This window comes from Heptranchias perlo, unplaced genomic scaffold (genome assembly GCF_035084215.1).
Source record: "Heptranchias perlo isolate sHepPer1 unplaced genomic scaffold, sHepPer1.hap1 HAP1_SCAFFOLD_1751, whole genome shotgun sequence".
In the NCBI taxonomy this organism is placed as follows: Eukaryota; Metazoa; Chordata; class Chondrichthyes; order Hexanchiformes; family Hexanchidae; genus Heptranchias; species Heptranchias perlo.
Genome location: NW_027139024.1, coordinates 9,093 through 26,368, shown reverse-complemented (window position 1 = coordinate 26,368; position 17,276 = coordinate 9,093). Strand labels below are relative to the sequence as shown.

The window sequence follows — 17,276 nt, the reverse complement described above, 5'->3', positions numbered from 1 at the left end:
TGGGGTTTATTCTGGGGGTGTTACTCCCCCTGGGGACGGGGGGTTTATTCTGGGGATGTTACTCCCCCTGGGACGGGGGGTTTATTCTGGGGGTGTTACTCCCCCTGGGGACGGGGGGTTTATTCTGGGGATGTTACTCCCCCTGGGACGGGGGGTTTATTCTGGGGGTGTTACTCCCCCTGGGGACGGGGGGTTTATTCTGGGGATGTTACTCCCCCTGGGACGGGGGGTTTATTCTGGGGTGTTACTCCCCCGGGGACGGGGGGTTTATTCTGGGGTGTTGCTCCCCCGGGGACGGGGGGTTTATTCTGGGGGTGTTACTCCCCCTGGGGACGGGGGGTTTATTCTGGGGGTGTTACTCCCCCGGGGACGGGGGGTTTATTCTGGGGGTGTTACTCCCCCTGGGGACGGGGGGTTTATTCTGGGGATGTTACTCCCCCTGGGGCGGGGGGGGTTTATTCTGGGGGTGTTACTCCCCCTGGGGCGGGGGGGTTTATTCTGGGGGTGTTACTCCCCCTGGGACGGGGGGTTTATTCTGGGGATGTTACTCCCCCTGGGGCGGGGAGGTTTATTCTGGGGATGTTACTCCCCCGGGGACGGGGGGTTTATTCTGGGGGTGTTACTCCCCCGGGGACGGGGGGTTTATTCTGGGGATGTTACTCCCCCGGGGACGGGGGGTTTATTCTGGGGATGTTACTCCCCCTGGGACGGGGGGTTTATTCTGGGGATGTTCCTCCCCCGGGGACGGGGGGTTTATTCTGGGGATGTTACTCTCCCTGGGACGGGGGGTTTATTCTGGGGATGTGACTCCCCCTGGGGCGGGGGGGTTTATTCTGGGGGTGTTACTCCCCCGGGGACGGGGGTGGTTTATTCTGGGGTGTTACTCCCCCGGGGACGGGGGGTTTATTCTGGGGATGTTACTCCCCCTGGGACGGGGGTTTTTTTTTCTGGGGGTGTTACTACCCCTGGGACGGGGGGTTTATTCTGGGGATGTTACTCCCCCTGGGACGAGGGGTTTATTCTGGGGATGTTACTCCCCCTGGGGCGGGGGGGTTTATTCTGGGGGTGTTACTCCCCCGGGGACGGGGGGTTTATTCTGGGGATGTTACTCCCCCGGGGACGGGGGGTTTATTCTGGGGGTGTTACTCCCCCGGGGACGGGGGGTTTATTCTGGGGATGTTACTCCCCCTGGGACGGGGGGTTTATTCTGGGGATGTTACTCCCCCTGGGACGGGGGGTTTATTCTGGGGGTGTTACTCCCCCGGGGACTGGGGGTTTATTCTGGGGGTGTTACTCCCCCGGGGACGGGGTGTTTATTCTGGGGGTGTTACTCCCCCGGGGACGGGGGGTTTATTCTGGGGGGACGGGGGGTTTCTTTTGGGGGTGTTACTCCCCCGGGGACGGGGGGTTTATTCTGGGGGTGTTACTCCCCCGGGGACGGGGGGTTTATTCTGGGGATGTTACTCCCCCGGGGACAGGGGGTTTATTCTGGGGGTGTTACTCCCCCGGGGACGGGGGGTTTATTCTGTGGGTGTTACTCCCCCGGGGACGGGGGGTTTCTTCTGGGGGTGTTACTCCCCCGGGGACGGGGGGTTTATTCGGGGGGTGTTACTCCCCCTGGGACGGGGGGTTTATTCTGGGGGTGTTACTCCCCCGGGGACGGGGGGTTTATTCTGGGGGTGTTACTCCCCCGGGACGGGGGGGTTTATTCTGGGGGTGTTACTCCCCCGGGGACGGGGGGTTTATTCGGGGGGTGTTACTCCCCCGGGGACGGGGGGTTTACAGCGAGGAGACCCGGTCAAAGTTTGCCTCCTGATTGGAGAAGATGTTGTTATGGTGACGAGTCCTTTTCATTTTAAAAAAGATTCGAACATTTATTTATTTTACAATCACTGACTCAACAATAAAACCCGTTTTTTTTTCAGTAACTCCTTCAATTAATATCAAAAATGTAAAAATTGTTCTGGTGACGGGCGGTCTTGATTGACGGGGCGTGTTGTCGCGGTGACGGGGCCTGTTGTCGCGGTGACGGGGCGTGTTGTCGCGGTGACGGGGCGTGTTGTCGCGGTGACGGGGCGTGTTGTCGCGGTGACGGGGCCTGTTGTCGCGGTGACGGGGCGTGTTGTCGCGGTGACGGGGCCTGTTGTCGCGGTGACGGGGCCTGTTGTCGCGGTGACGGGGCCTGTTGTCGCGGTGACGGGGCCTGTTGTCGCGGTGACGGGGCCTGTTGTCGCGGTGACGGGGCCTGTTGTCGCGGTGACGGGGCCTGTTGTCGCGGTGACGGGGCCTGTTGTCGCGGTGACGGGGCCTGTTGTCGCGGTGACGGGGCCTGTTGTCGCGGTGACGGGGCCTGTTGTCGCGGTGACGGGGCCTGTTGTCGCGGTGACGGGGCCTGTTGTCGCGGTGACGGGGCCTGTTGTCGCGGTGACGGGGCCTGTTGTCGCGGTGACGGGGCCTGTTGTCGCGGTGACGGGGCCTGTTGTCGCGGTGACGGGGCCTGTTGTCGCGGTGACGGGGCCTGTTGTCGCGGTGACGGGGCCTGTTGTCGCGGTGACGGGGCCTGTTGTCGCGGTGACGGGGCCTGTTGTCGCGGTGACGGGGCCTGTTGTCGCGGTGACGGGGCCTGTTGTCGCGGTGACGGGGCCTGTTGTCGCGGTGACGGGGCCTGTTGTCGCGGTGACGGGGCCTGTTGTCGCGGTGACGGGGCCTGTTGTCGCGGTGACGGGGCCTGTTGTCGCGGTGACGGGGCCTGTTGTCGCGGTGACGGGGCCTGTTGTCGCGGTGACGGGGCCTGTTGTCGCGGTGACGGGGCCTGTTGTCGCGGTGACGGGGCGTGTTGTGGCGGTGACGGGGCGTGTTGTGGCGGTGACGGGGCGTGTTGTGGCGGTGACGGGGCGTGTTGTGGCGGTGACGGGGCGTGTTGTGGCGGTGACGGGGCGTGTTGTGGCGGTGACGGGGCGTGTTGTGGCGGTGACGGGGCGTGTTGTGGCGGTGACGGGGCGTGTTGTGGCGGTGACGGGGCGTGTTGTGGCGGTGACGGGGCGTGTTGTGGCGGTGACGGGGCGTGTTGTGGCGGTGACGGGGCGTGTTGTGGCGGTGACGGGGCGTGTTGTGGCGGTGACGGGGCGTGTTGTGGCGGTGACGGGGCGTGTTGTGGCGGTGACGGGGCCTGTTGTGGCGGTGACGGGGCCTGTTGTGGCGGTGACGGGGCCTGTTGTGGCGGTGACGGGGCCTGTTGTGGCGGTGACGGGGCCTGTTGTGGCGGTGACGGGGCCTGTTGTGGCGGTGACGGGGCCTGTTGTGGCGGTGACGGGGCCTGTTGTGGCGGTGACGGGGCGTGTTGTGGCGGTGACGGGGCGTGTTGTGGCGGTGACGGGGCGTGTTGTGGCGGTGACGGGGCGTGTTGTGGCGGTGACGGGGCGTGTTGTGGCGGTGACGGGGCGTGTTGTGGCGGTGACGGGGCCTGTTGTGGCGGTGACGGGGCCTGTTGTGGCGGTGACGGGGCCTGTTGTGGCGGTGACGGGGCCTGTTGTGGCGGTGACGGGGCCTGTTGTGGCGGTGACGGGGCCTGTTGTGGCGGTGACGGGGCCTGTTGTGGCGGTGACGGGGCCTGTTGTGGCGGTGACGGGGCCTGTTGTCGCGGTGACGGGGCCTGTTGTCGCGGTGACGGGGCCTGTTGTGGCGGTGACGGGGCCTGTTGTGGCGGTGACGGGGCCTGTTGTGGCGGTGACGGGGCCTGTTGTGGCGGGTGACGGGGCCTGTTGTGGCGGTGACGGGGCCTGTTGTGGCGGTGACGGGGCGTGTTGTGGCGGTGACGGGGCGTGTTGTGGCGGTGACGGGGCGTGTTGTGGCGGTGACGGGGCCTGTTGTGGCGGTGACGGGGCGCTGTTGTGCGTGCGGGGCTGTTGTGGCGGTGACGGGGCCTGTTGTGGCGGTGACGGGGCCTGTTGTGGCGGTGACGGGGCCTGTTGTGGCGGTGACGGGGCCTGTTGTGGCGGTGACGGGGCCTGTTGTGGCGGTGACGGGGCCTGTTGTGGCGGTGACGGGGCCTGTTGTGGCGGTGACGGGGCCTGTTGTGGCGGTGACGGGGCCTGTTGTGGCGGTGACGGGGCCTGTTGTGGCGGTGACGGGGCCTGTTGTGGCGGTGACGGGGCCTGTTGTGGCGGTGACGGGGCCTGTTGTGGCGGTGACGGGGCCTGTTGTGGCGGTGACGGGGCCTGTTGTGGCGGTGACGGGGCCTGTTGTGGCGGTGACGGGGCCTGTTGTGGCGGTGACGGGGCCTGTTGTGGCGGTGACGGGGCCTGTTGTGGCGGTGACGGGGCCTGTTGTGGCGGTGACGGGGCGCTGTTGTGGCGGTGACGGGGCGTGTTGTGGCGGTGACGGGGCGTGTTGTGGCGGTGACGGGGCGTGTTGTGGCGGTGACGGGGCGTGTTGTGGCGGTGACGGGGCGTGTTGTGGCGGTGACGGGGCGTGTTGTGGCGGTGACGGGGCGTGTTGTGGCGGTGACGGGGCGTTGTTGTGGCGGTGACGGGGCCTGCTGTGGCGGTGACGGGGCCTGCTGTGGCGGTGACGGGGCCTGCTGTGGCGGTGACGGGGCCTGCTGTGGCGGTGACGGGGCCTGCTGTGGCGGTGACGGGGCCTGCTGTGGCGGTGACGGGGCCTGCTGTCGCGGTGACGGGGCCTGCTGTGGCGGTGACGGGGCCTGCTGTGGCGGTGACGGGGCCTGCTGTGGCGGTGACGGGGCCTGCTGTGGCGGTGACGGGCGGTGACGGGGCCTGCTGTGGCGGTGACGGGCGGTGACGGGGCCTGCTGTCGCGGTGACGGGGCCTGTTGTCTGATGGATGTCTCTGGTCCTCTGGCAGGTGATGTTCCGGGGAACAACAGTGCAGTTAGTGCGGATCCGCAATCCCTGGGGTGAGGTGGAGTGGACCGGAGCCTGGAGTGACAAGTGAGTGAGAGAAGAGGAGAGGAGGAGGGGGTGAGGAGAGGGGGAGGGGAGGACGGTGAGGAGGGGAGGGGGGAGAGGAGGGGCAGGACGGTGTGGAGAGGGGGAGGATGGTGAGGAGACTGGTTAAGGAGGGGAGGAGGGGGGAGGACGGTGAGGAGGGGGAGGACGGTGAGGAGGGGGAGGAGGAGAGGGGGTGAGGAGGAGAGGGGGTGAGGAGGAGAGGGGGTGAGGAGGAGAGGGGGTGAGGAGGAGAGGGGGTGAGGAGGAGAGGGGGTGAGGAGGAGAGGGGGTGAGGAGGAGAGGGGGTGAGGAGGAGGAGGGTGAGGAGGGAGGGACGGGGGGGGAGGGTAAGGATGGTGAGGGGGAGGGGGAGGCGGGGGAGATATCTGAAGCCCCTCACGGAGGGGGAGATATCTGAAGCCCCTCACGGAGAGGCAGGCGGGACTGATGAACGTTGTTTTAATCCCCGATGGCAGCTCCTCCCAGTGGTCGGGGATTTCAGGTGGTGACCGGGACCGATTGAGGAAACGGACTGAAGACGGGGAGTTCTGGTAAGTTCCATCCTCTCCCGGGCCCCCATCCTCTCCCGGGCCCCCATCCTCTCCCGGGCCCCCATCCTCTCCCGGGCCCCCATCCTCTCCCGGGCCCCCATCCTCTCCCGGGCCCCCATCCTCTCCCGGGCCCCCATCCTCTCCCGGGCCCCCATCCTCTCCCGGGCCCCCATCCTCTCCCGGGCCCCCATCCTCTCCCGGGCCCCCATCCTCTCCCGGGCCCCCATCCTCTCCCTGGGGGCCGGGCACAGGACCTGCTCCACCTGAGGCCCATTTAACTCCGTGTTCGAGCCAGCTCGTCACTCCTGGGGGCATCACTCCTGACACACTCCTGTTTGGTAAAAGGCCAGTGTGGGAAGTTGTGGATAGAATCATGGAAAGGTAACAGCACAGGAAGAGGCCATTTGGCCCATCAAGCCCATGCCAGCTCTTAGTAAGAGCAATCCAGTTAATCCCATTCCCCTACAAATTTTTTCCCTCGGGCAGTGCATTCCAGATCATAAACACTCGCTGGGTAAAAAAGTTTTTCCTCATGTCACCTTTGGTTCTTTTGCCAATCACCTTAAATCTGTGTCCTCTGGTCCTTGACCCTTCCACCAATGGGAACAGTTTCTCTCTATCTACTCTGTCTGGACCCTTCATGATTTTGAACACCTCGATCAAATCTCCTCACAACCGTCTCTGTTCCAAGGAGAACAACCCCAGTTTCTCCAGTCTATCCACGTAACTAAAGTCCCTCATCCCTGGAATCATTCTAGTAAATCTCTTCTGCACCCTCTCTAAGGCCTTCACATCTTTCCTAAAGTGCGGTGCCCAGAATTGAAAACAATACTCCAGTTGTGGTCGAACCAGTGTTTTAGAAAGGTTCATCATGACTTCCTTACTTTTGTACTCTATGCCTCTATTTATAAAGCCCAGGATCCCGTTTGCTTTTTTAACCACTTTCTCAACCTGCCCTGCCACCTTCAATGATTTGTGTACATATACCCCCAGATCTCTCTGTTCCTGTACCCCTTTTAGAATTGTGCCCTCTAGTTTATATTGCCTCTCCTCGTTCTTCCGACTGAAATATATCAGTTCACATTTTTCTGCATTAAATTTCATCTGCCACGTGTCCGCCCATTCCACCAGCCTGTCTGTATCCTCTTGAAGTCTATCACTGTCCTCCTCACTGTTCACTACACTTCCAAGTTTTGTATCATCAGCAAATTTTGAATTGTGCCCGAAACACCCAAGTCCAAGTCATTAATATATATCAAGAAAAGCAGTGGTCCCAGCACTGACCCCTGGGGAACACCACTGTACACCTCCCTCCAGTCCGAAAAACAACCGTTCACCACTACTCTCTGTTTCCTGTCCCTTAGCCAATTCTGTATCCATGTTGCTACTGCCCCCTTTATTCCATGGGCCACAATCTTCATGATAAGCCTAGCATGTGACACTTTATCAAACGCCTTTTGAAAGTCCATATACACCACATCCACCGCATTGCCCTCATCGACCCTCTCTGTTACCTCATCAAAAAACTCGATCAGGTTAGTTAAACACGATTTGCCTTTAACAAATCCGTGCTGACTTTCCCTCATCAATCCACACTCGTCCAAGTGACTGTTAATTCTGTCCCGGATTATCGTTTCTAAAAGTTTCCCCACCACTGAGGTTAAACTGACTGGCCTGTAGTTGCTGGGTTTATCCTTACACCCTTTTTTGAACAAGGGTGTAACATTTGCAATTCTCCAGTCCTCTGGCACCACCCCCGTATCTACGGATATTTGGAAGATTATGGCCAGTACCTCTGCAATTTCCACCCTTACTTCCCTCAGCAACCTAGGATGCATCCCATCCGGACCGGGTGACTTATCTACTTTAAGTACAGCTGGACTTTCCAGTACCTCCTCTTTATCAATTTTTAGCCCATCCAGTATCTCAACTATATCTTCCTTTACTGAGACTCTGGCAGCATCTTCTTCCTTGGTAAAGACAGATGCAAAGTCCTCATTTAGTACCTCGGCCATGCCCTCTGCCTCCATGAGTAGATCTCCTTTATGGTCCCTAATCGGCCCCACCCCTCCTCTTACTCCTGTTTACTGTTTACATGCCTGTGGAAGACTTTTGGATTCCCTTTTATGTTCCCGCCAGTCTATTCTCATTCTCTCTCTTTGCCCCTCTTATTTCCTTTTTCACTTCCCCTCTGAACTTTCTATATTCTGCCTGGTTCTCACTTGTATTATCAACCTGACATCTGTCATACGCCCCCTTTTTCTGTTTCATCTTACTCTCTATCTCTCTTGTTATCCAGGGAGCTCTGGCTTTAGTTGCCCTCCTTTCCCCCTCGTGGGAATGTCCCGAGACTGTACCCGAACCATCTCCTCTTTAAAGAGGGAGAACTAATGGGACTAAAAGCCGACAAATCCCTGGACCTGATGGCCTACATCCCAGGTTCTAAAAGAGGTGGCTGCAGAGATAGTGGATGTGTTGGTTGTGATCTTCCAGAATTCCTAGATTCGAGAACAGTCCCCGTGGATTGGAAGTAGCAAATCACCCACCGCTATTCAAGAAAGGAGGAGAGAGAAAACAGGGAACGAGCGGCCAGTTAGCCTGAAAACAGGAACGACGGGCCAGTTAGCCTGAAAACAGGGAACGACGGCCAGTTAGCCTGAAAACAGGGAACGACAGGCCAGTTAGCCTGAAAACAGGGAACGACAGGCCAGTTAGCCTGAAAACAGGGAACGACAGGCCAGTTAGCCTGAAAACAGGGAACTACTACAGGCCAGTTAGCCTGAAACAGGGAACGACGGGCCAGTTAGCCTGGAAACAGGGAACGACGGGCCAGTTAGCCTGAAAACAGGGAACGACGGGCCAGTTAGCCTGAAAACAGGGAACGACAGCCAGTTAGCCTGAAACAGGGGAACGACAGGCCAGTTAGCCTGAAAACAGGGAACTACAGGCCAGTTAGCCTGACATCAGTCGTCGGAAAATGCTGGAATCCATTCTTAAGGAAGTGGTAACAGGACACTGAGTAAATCATAATATGATCAGCAGAGTCAACATGGTTTTATGAAAGGGAAATCGTGTTTGACAAATTTATTAGTTTTTTGAGGGTGTAACTAGCAGGGTAGATAAAGGGGAACCAGTGGATGTATATTTGGATTTTCAAAAGGCATTCGATAAGGTGCCACATAAAAGTTGTTACACAAGATAAGAGCTCATGGGTTGGGGATAATATATTAACATGATAGAGGATTGGTTAACGGACAGAAAACAGAGAGTAGGGATAAACGGGTCATTCTCAGGTTGTCAGGCTGTAACTAGTGGGTGCCACAAGGATCAGTGCTTGGGCCTCAGCTATTTACAATCTATATCAATGACTTAGATGAAGGGACCGAGTGCAATGTATCCAAGTTTGCTGACGATACAAAGCTAGGTGGAAAGTAAGCTGTGAGGAGGACACAAAGAGTCTGCAAAGGGATATAGACAGGTTAAGAGAGTGGGCAAGAAGGTGGCAGATGGAGTATAATGTGGGAAATGTGAGGTTATTCACTTTGGTAGGAAGAATAGAAAAACAGAATATTTTTTAAATGGTGAGAAACTATTAAATGTTGGTGTTCAGAGAGATTTGGGTGTCCTCGTACAAGAAACACAAAAGTTAACATGCAGGTACAGCAAGTAATTAGGAAAGCAAATGGCATGTTGGCCTTATTGCAGGGGTTGGAGTACAAGAGTAAGGAAGTCTTACTACAATTGTACAGGGCCTGGGTGAGACCTCCCCTGGAGTACTGTGTACAGTTTTAGTCTCCTTATCGAAGGGAGGATATACTTGCCTTAGAGGGAGTGCAGAGAAGGTTCACTAGATTGATTCCTGGGATGAGAGGGTTGTCCTATGAGGAGAGATTGAGGAGAATGGCCGATACTCTCTGGAGTTTATAAGAATGAGGAGGTGACAATATTGGTTAAAGAAACAATTACATCCGTCAGGTGGATGATATAGAACCATAGAAAAAATACAGCACAGAAGGAAAATTGGGGAAAGGCCAATTTTGATGTTATTTGACAGGCAGGAACTTTCAGAAGTTGATTGGGAGAGTCTGTTGGCAGGCAAAGGGACGTCTGGTAAGTGGGAGGCTTTCAAAAGTGTGTTAACCAGGGTTCAGGGTAAGCACATTCCTTATAAAGTGAAGGGCAAGGCTGGTAGAAGTAGGGAACCTTGGATGACTCGGGAGATTGAGGCACTAGTCAAAAAGAAGAAGGAGGCATATGACATGCATAGGCAGCTGGGATCAAGTGGATCCCTTGAAGAGTATAGAGATTGCCGGAGTAGAGTTAAGAGAGAAATCAGGAGGGCAAAAAGGGGACATGAGATTGCTTTGGCAGATCAGGCAAAGGTGAATCCAAAGAGCTTCTACAAATACATAAAGAGCAAAAGAGTAACTCGGGAGAGAGTAGGGCCTCTTAAGGATCAACAAGGTCATCTATGTGCGGAACCACAAGAGATGGGTGAGATCCTAAATGAATATTTCACATCGGTATTTACGGTTGAGAAAGGCATGGATGTTAGGGAACTTGGGGAAATAAATAGTGATGTCTTGAGGAGTGTACATATTACAGAGAGGGAGGTGCTGGAAGTCTTAACGCGCATCAAGGTAGATAAATCTCCGGGACCTGATGAAATGTATCCAGGACGTTATGGGAGGTTAGGGAGGAAATTGCGGGTCCCCTAGCAGAGATATTTGAATCATCCACCGCTACAGGTGAGGTGCCTGAAGATTGGAGGGTAGCAAATGTTGTGCCTTTGTTTAAGAAGGGCGGCAGGGAAAAGCCTGGGAACTACAGACTGGTGAGCCTGACATCTGTAGTGGGTAAGTTGTTAGAGGGTCATAGAGTCATAGAGTTATACAGCACGGATAGAGGCCCTTCGGCCCATCGTGTCCGCGCCGGCCATCAGCCCTGTCTACTCTAATCCCATATTCCAGCATTTGGTCCGTAGCCTTGTATGCTATGGCATTTCAAGTGCTCATCCAAATGCTTCTTGAATGTTGTGAGGGTTCCTGCCTCCACAACCCTTTCAGGCAGTGAGTTCCAGACTCCAACCACCCTCTGGGTGAAAAAGTTCTTTCTCAAATCCCCTCTAAACCTCCCGCCTTTTACCTTGAATCTATGTCCCCTTGTGAAAGAACCCTCAACAAAGGGAAAAAGCTCCTTAGTATCCATCCTATCTGTGCCCCTCATAATTTTGTACACCTCAATCATGTCCCCCCTCAGCCTCCTCTGCTCCAAGGAAAACAAACCCAATCTTCCCAGTCTCTCTTCATAGCTGAAGCGCTCCAGCCCTGGTAACATCCTGGTGAATCTCCTCTGCACCCTCTCCAAAGCGATCACATCCTTCCTGTAGTGTGGCGACCAGAACTGCACACAGTACTCCAGCTGTGGCCTATAGATCCTGTATTCTGAGAGACAGGATCTGCAGGCATTTGGAGAGGCAGGGACTGATTAGGAACAGTCAGCATGGTTTTGTGAGTGGAAAATCATGTCTCACAAATTTGATTGAGTTTTTTGAAGGGGTAACCAAGAAGATAGATGAGGGCTGTGCAGTAGACGTGGTCTACATGGACTTTAGCAAAGCCTTTGACAAGGTACCGCATGGTAGGTTGTTACATAAGGTTAAATCTCACGGGATCCAAGGTGAGGTAGCCAATTGGATACAAAATTGGCTTGACGACAGAAGACAGAGGGTGGTTGTAGAGGGTTGTTTTTCAAACTGGAGGCCTGTGACCAGCGGTGTGCCTCAGGGATCGGTGCTGGGTCCGCTGTTATTTGTTATTTATATTGATGATTTGGATGAGAATTTAGGAGGCATGGTTAGTAAGTTTGCAGATGACACCAAGATTGGTGGCATTGTGGACAGTGAAGAAGGTTATCTAGTATTGCAACGGGATCTTGATAAATTGGGCCAGTGGGCCGATGAATGGCAGATGGAGTTTAATTTAGATAAATGTGAGGTGATGCATTTTGGTAGATCGAATCGGGCCAGGACCTACTCCGTTAATGGTAGGGCGTTGGGGAGAGTTATAGAACAAAGAGATCTAGGAATACAGGTTCATAGCTCCTTGAAAGTGGAGTCACAGGTGGATAGGGTGGTGAAGAAGGCATTCGGCATGCTTGGTTTCATTGGTCAGAGCATTGAATACAGGAGTTGGGATGTCTTGTTGAAGTTGTACAAGACATTAGTAAGGCCACACTTGGAATACTGTGTACAGTTCTGGTCACCCTATTATAGAAAGGATATTATTAAACTAGAAAGAGTGCAGAAAAGATTTACTAGGATGCTTCCGGGACTTGATGGTTTGACTTATAGGGAAAGATTGGATGGACTGAGACTTTTTTCCCTGGAGAGTAGGAGGTTAAGGGGTGATCTTATGGAAGTCTATAAAATAATGAGGGGCATAGATAAGGTAGATAGTCAAAATCTTTTCCCAAAGGTAGGGGAGTCTATAACGATGGGGGCACAGATTTAAGGTGAGAGGGGAGAGATACAAAAGGGTCCAGAGGGGCAATTTTTTCACTCAAAGGGTGGTGAGCGTCTGGAACGAGCTGCCAGAGGCAGTAGTAGAGGCGGGTACAATTTTGTCTTTTAAAAAGCATTTGGACAGTTACATGGGTAAGATGGGTATAGAGGGATATGGGCCAAGTGCAGGCAATTGGGACTAGCTTAGTGGTATAAACTGGGCGACATGGACATGTTGGGCCGAAGGGCCTGTTTCCATGTTGTAAACTTCTATGATTCTAAGGTGGCCATTCGGCCCATCGTGTCCATGCCGGCTCGAAGAACAACCAGGTGCCCATTCTAATCCCACCTTCCAGCACCCGGTCCGTAGCCCTGCAGCTTACAGCACTTTCGGTGCAGGTCCAGGTACTTTTTAAAAGAGTTGAGGGTCCCTGCCTCTACCACCAATTCAGGCAGCGAATTCCATACACCCACCACCCTCTGGGTAAAAAAGTTTTTCCTCATGTCCCCTCTAATCCTTCCACCAATCAGCTTAAATCTATGTCCTCTCGTTCTTGAACTCTCCGCGAGGGGAAACAGGTACTTCCTGTCTACTCTATCTGGGCCCCTCATAATTTTGCACACCTCAATCAAGTCTCCCCTCAGCCTCCTCTGCTCCAAGGAAAACAACCCCAGCCTATCCAATCTCTCCTCGTAGCTGCAATTTTCAAGCCCTGGCAACATTCTTGTAAATCTTCTCTGCACTCTCTCCAGAGCAATTACATCCTTCCTGTAATGTGGTGACCAGAACTGCGCACAATACTCCAGCTGTGGCCTTACCAGCGTTTTATACAGTTCCATCATTACATCCCTGCTTTTGTATTCTGTACCTCGGCTAATAACGGAGAGCATTCCGTATGCCTTCTTCACAACCTTATCTACCTGTACTGCCACCTTCAGGGACCTGTGCACATGCACTCCAAGGTCTCTCACTTCCTCCACCCCTCTCAATATATTCCCGTTTACTGCGTATTCCCTTTTACTGTTTGCCCTCCCTAAGTGCATTACCTCACACTTCTCCGGGTTGAACTCCATTTGGCACTTTTCCGCCCACTCCACCAACCCAATGATATCTTCTTGGAGTCTACAGCTATCCTCTTCACTATCAACTACACGGACAATTTTTGTGTCATCTGCAAATTTGCCGATCATGCCCCCTACATTCAAGTCCAAATCATTAATATATACCACAAACAGCAAGGGACCCAACACTGAGCCCTGTGGCACACCACTGGAAACGGATTCCCATTCGCAAAGACATCCATCGACTTTTACCCTTTGTTCCCTGTTACTGAGACAGTTTTGGATCCAATTCGCCACATTTCCCTGTATCCCATGGGCTTTTACCTTTCTGACCAGTCTGCCATGTGGGACTTTGTCAAATGCCTTACTAAAATCCATGTGGACAACATCCACTGCACTACCCTCATCAATCCTCCTTGTCACTTCCTCAAAGAATTCAATCAGATTTGTAAGGCATGACCTTCCCTGAACAAATCCATGCTGACTATCCCTGATTAAACCATGCCTTTCCAAGTGACAGTTTATCCTATCTCTCAGTATTGATTCTAATAGTTTGCCCACCACCGAGGTAAGACTGACTGGCCTATAATTGTTCGGCCTTTCCCTCGTACCCTTTTTAAACAATGGTACTACGTTTGCAGTCTTCCAGTCCTCCGGTACCTCTCCTGTATCTAGTGAGGATTGGAAAATGATCCTCAGAGCATCCGCTATTTCCTCCCTGGCTTCCTTCAATAGCCCAGGAAACAATCCATCCGGCCCTGGTGACTTATCAACTTTCAAGGATTCCAGTCCCTCTAGTACTTCCTCTCTCGTTATGTTTACCTTATCCAATATTTCACACCTCTCCTCTTTAACTACTACGTCCGGATCATCCCTTTCCTTTGTGAATTTTACAGAACTAAGAGGTGATTTGGCAGAAGTGGACTGGTCACAACTACTTGAGGAGAAATCAGTGGCAAGCCAGTGGGAGGCACTGAAAAGTGAAATTCTACGGGTACAATGCAGACACGTCCCTCAAAGAAAAAGGGTGGCACTGCCAAATTTAGAGCCCCCTGGTTGTCTGGAAGTATACGGGGCAATTTAAAGCAGAAAAAGAAAGCTTATGACTGTCACAGAAAACTAAATACTGCAGAAAGCCGAGAGGAGTATAGAAAGTACAGGGATGACGTTAAAAAGGAAATAAGGAAAGCAAAAAGAGGGCATGAAAAATTATTAGCCAGTAAGATTAAAGAAAATCCAAAGAAGGATCATCAAATGAGGCCCTATGGGTTGAACTGAAGAACAAAAAAGGGGTAATCACACTGGGAGTGTACTATAGACCCCCAAATAGTCAGAGGGAGAGAGAGGAGCAAATATGTCGGCAAATTCCTGAGAAGTATAAAAACAATCAGGCAGTAATAGTCGGGGATTTCAACAACCCGAATATTAACTGGGATACAATCAGTGTTTTTTATTATTCGTTCATGGGATGTGGGCATCGCTGGCGAGGCCGGCATTTATTGCCCATCCCTAATTGCCCCTTGAGAAGGTGGTGGTGAGCCGCCTTCTTGAACCGCTGCAGTCCGTGTGGTGAAGGTTCTCCCACAGTGTGAAAGGTACAGAGGGAGCAGGATTCTTAAATTGCGTTCAGGAGAACTTTTTTAGCCAGTGCAAAGCAAGCCCAACAAGAGAGGGGGCAGTTCTGGATTGAGTTTTAGGGAATGAAGCTGGGCAGGTGGAAGGAGTATCAGTGGGAGAGCATTTTGGTGGGAGTGATCATAATACAGTTAGATTTATCATAGTTATGGAAAAGGACAAAGATAGAACAGGAGTAAAAGCTGTGGGTCTATAGTACACTCCCAGTGTGATTGCCCCTTTTTTGTTCCACAGTTCAACCCACAGGGCCTCATTTGATGATCCTTCTAAAATATCATCACTCAGAGGGTTGTGAATCTGGAATTCTCTCCCCCAGAGGGCTGTGGATGCTGAGTCATTGAGTATATTCAGGGCTGAGATCGATAGATTTTTGGACTCTCGGGAATCAAGGGATATGGGGATCGGGCGGGAAAGTGGAGTTGAGGTTGAAGATCAGCCATGATCTGATAGAATGGCGGAGCAGGCTCAAGGGGCCGAATGGCCTACTCCTCTTATTTCTTATGTTCTTATGTAAAGGCCGCCCACTGTTCAATTACACTTTTGCCTGCCAATCTTTGATTCCAATTTCCCCGGGTCAGATCCGTTCTCATCCCACTGAAATTGGCCCTCCTCCAATTGAGAATTTCACTCCAGATTGCTCCTTGTCCTTTTCCATCGCTATTCTAAACCTTATGACACTATGATCAACTGTTCCCTAAATGTTCCCCCACTGACACTTGCTCCACTTGACCCACCTCATTCCCCAGACCCAGATCCAGCAATGCCTCCTTCCTCATTGGGCCAGAAACACACTGATCAAGAAAGTTCTCCTGAACACATTTCAGGAATTCCTCCCCCCTCTCTGCCCTTTTACACTGTTACTATCCCAGTCTGTATTGGGATAATTGAAGTCCCCCATTATCACTGCTCCATGGTTCTTGCACCTCTCTGTAATTTCCCTGCAAATTTGCTCCTCTATCTCCTTCCCACTGGTTGGTGGACCATAGAATACAACCCAGTAGTGTGATGGTACCTCGATTGTTCATTACTTCTGACCAAATAGATTCTGTCCTTGACCCCTCCAGGACATCCTCTCTCTCCAGCACTGCAATATTCTCCTTAATCAATACTGCCCCCCCCACCCTTTCTTCTCTTCCCTATCTTTCCCGAACACCTTGTATCCAGGAATATTTAGTCCCCAATCCTGCCCTTTTTTGAGCCAGGTCTCCGTTATCGCCATGACATCATATTCCCATGTGTCTATTTGCGCCTGCAGCTCACCGACCCTGTTTCCCACACTTCGTGCGTTCACACACATGCACTGTAAACCAGTCTTAGACTTTCTCGTACTCTCTCTTAGTCTGATCCCACCCAATACTGGACTATTTCTTACTCCAGTGTTATCTGTCTCTCCCAATCCTTTGTGTCCCTTGTTTCCCCCTTTCTAATGCTGCATCCTGGTGCCCATCCCCCTGACAAATTAGTTTAAACTCCCCCCTCACAGCACCAGTGAAGCCTCCCATGAGGGGGGCGACGGAGGTCAGGCTGGGACATGAGGGTGACGGGGAGATGGCAGGGTTGGGATTCAGGGAGGGTGGGATAGAATGGATCGAATGGGCTGAAGAGTTTTCTTCACCCCCGAGCAGACCCTGGTGATTAATTGTGATGTTGTATTCTCTCCCTCATTCCCAGGATGGCCTTCCCTGAGTTTATCAGGCACTATTCCAGGCTGGAGATCTGTAATCTTACCCCAGATACACTCAGTAATGACCAGATCCTGAAGTGGAACTTCTCACTGTTCAGTGAGAGCTGGAGAAGGGGCTCGACCGCAGGAGGTTGTCGCAACTATCCTGGTACGAGCAGAGTCCTGCTCTCCGTCCATCTCTCTCTCTCTCTCTCTCTCCCGTCTATCTCTCTCTCTCTCTCTCTCCGTCCATCTCTCTCTCTCTCTCCGTCCATCTCTCTCTCTCTCTCCGTCCATCTCTCTCTCTCCGTCCATCTCTCTCTCTCTCTCCGTCCATCTCTCTCTCTCTCTCCGTCCATCTCTCTCTCTCTCTCTCCGTCCATCTCTCTCTCTCTCTCCGTCCATCTCTCTCTCTCTCTCCGTCCATCTCTCTCTCTCTCTCCGTCCATCTCTCTCTCTCTCTCCGTCCATCTCTCTCTCTCTCTCCGTCCATCTCTCTCTCTCTCTCCGTGCATCTCTCTCTCTCTCTCCGTCCATCTCTCTCTCTCTCTCTCCGTCCATCTCTCTCTCTCTCTCTCCGTCCATCTCTCTCTCTCTCTCTCCGTGCCATCTCCTCTCTCTCTCTCCGTCCATCTCTCTCTCTCTCTCTCTCTCCGTCCATCTCTTCTCTCTCTCTCTCCGTCCATCTCTCTCTCTCTCTCTCCGTCCATCTCTCTCTCTCTCTCCGTCCATCTCTCTCTCTCTCTCCGTCCATCTCTCTCTCTCTCTCTCTCTCCGTCCATCACTCTCTCTCTCTCTCTCTCTCTCTCCGTCCATCTCTCTCTCTCTCTCTCTCTCTCTCTCTCTCCGTCCATCTCTCTCTCTCACGTCCATCTCTCTCTCTCTGTCCATCACTCTCTCTCTCTCTCTCCGTCC

General features: G+C 53.5%; 1 long non-coding RNA gene across 1 annotated transcript; it reads left to right on the top strand.

Moving 5' to 3' along the window:
• The first annotated feature begins 4,834 nt into the window (after positions 1–4,834).
• Positions 4,835–16,569, top strand: LOC137309676 (uncharacterized). Its single transcript, XR_010959939.1, has 3 exons — positions 4,835–4,948; positions 5,425–5,499; positions 16,370–16,569. It is a non-coding gene; the product is annotated as an uncharacterized lncRNA (long non-coding RNA).
• The last annotated feature ends 707 nt before the right edge of the window (positions 16,570–17,276 follow it).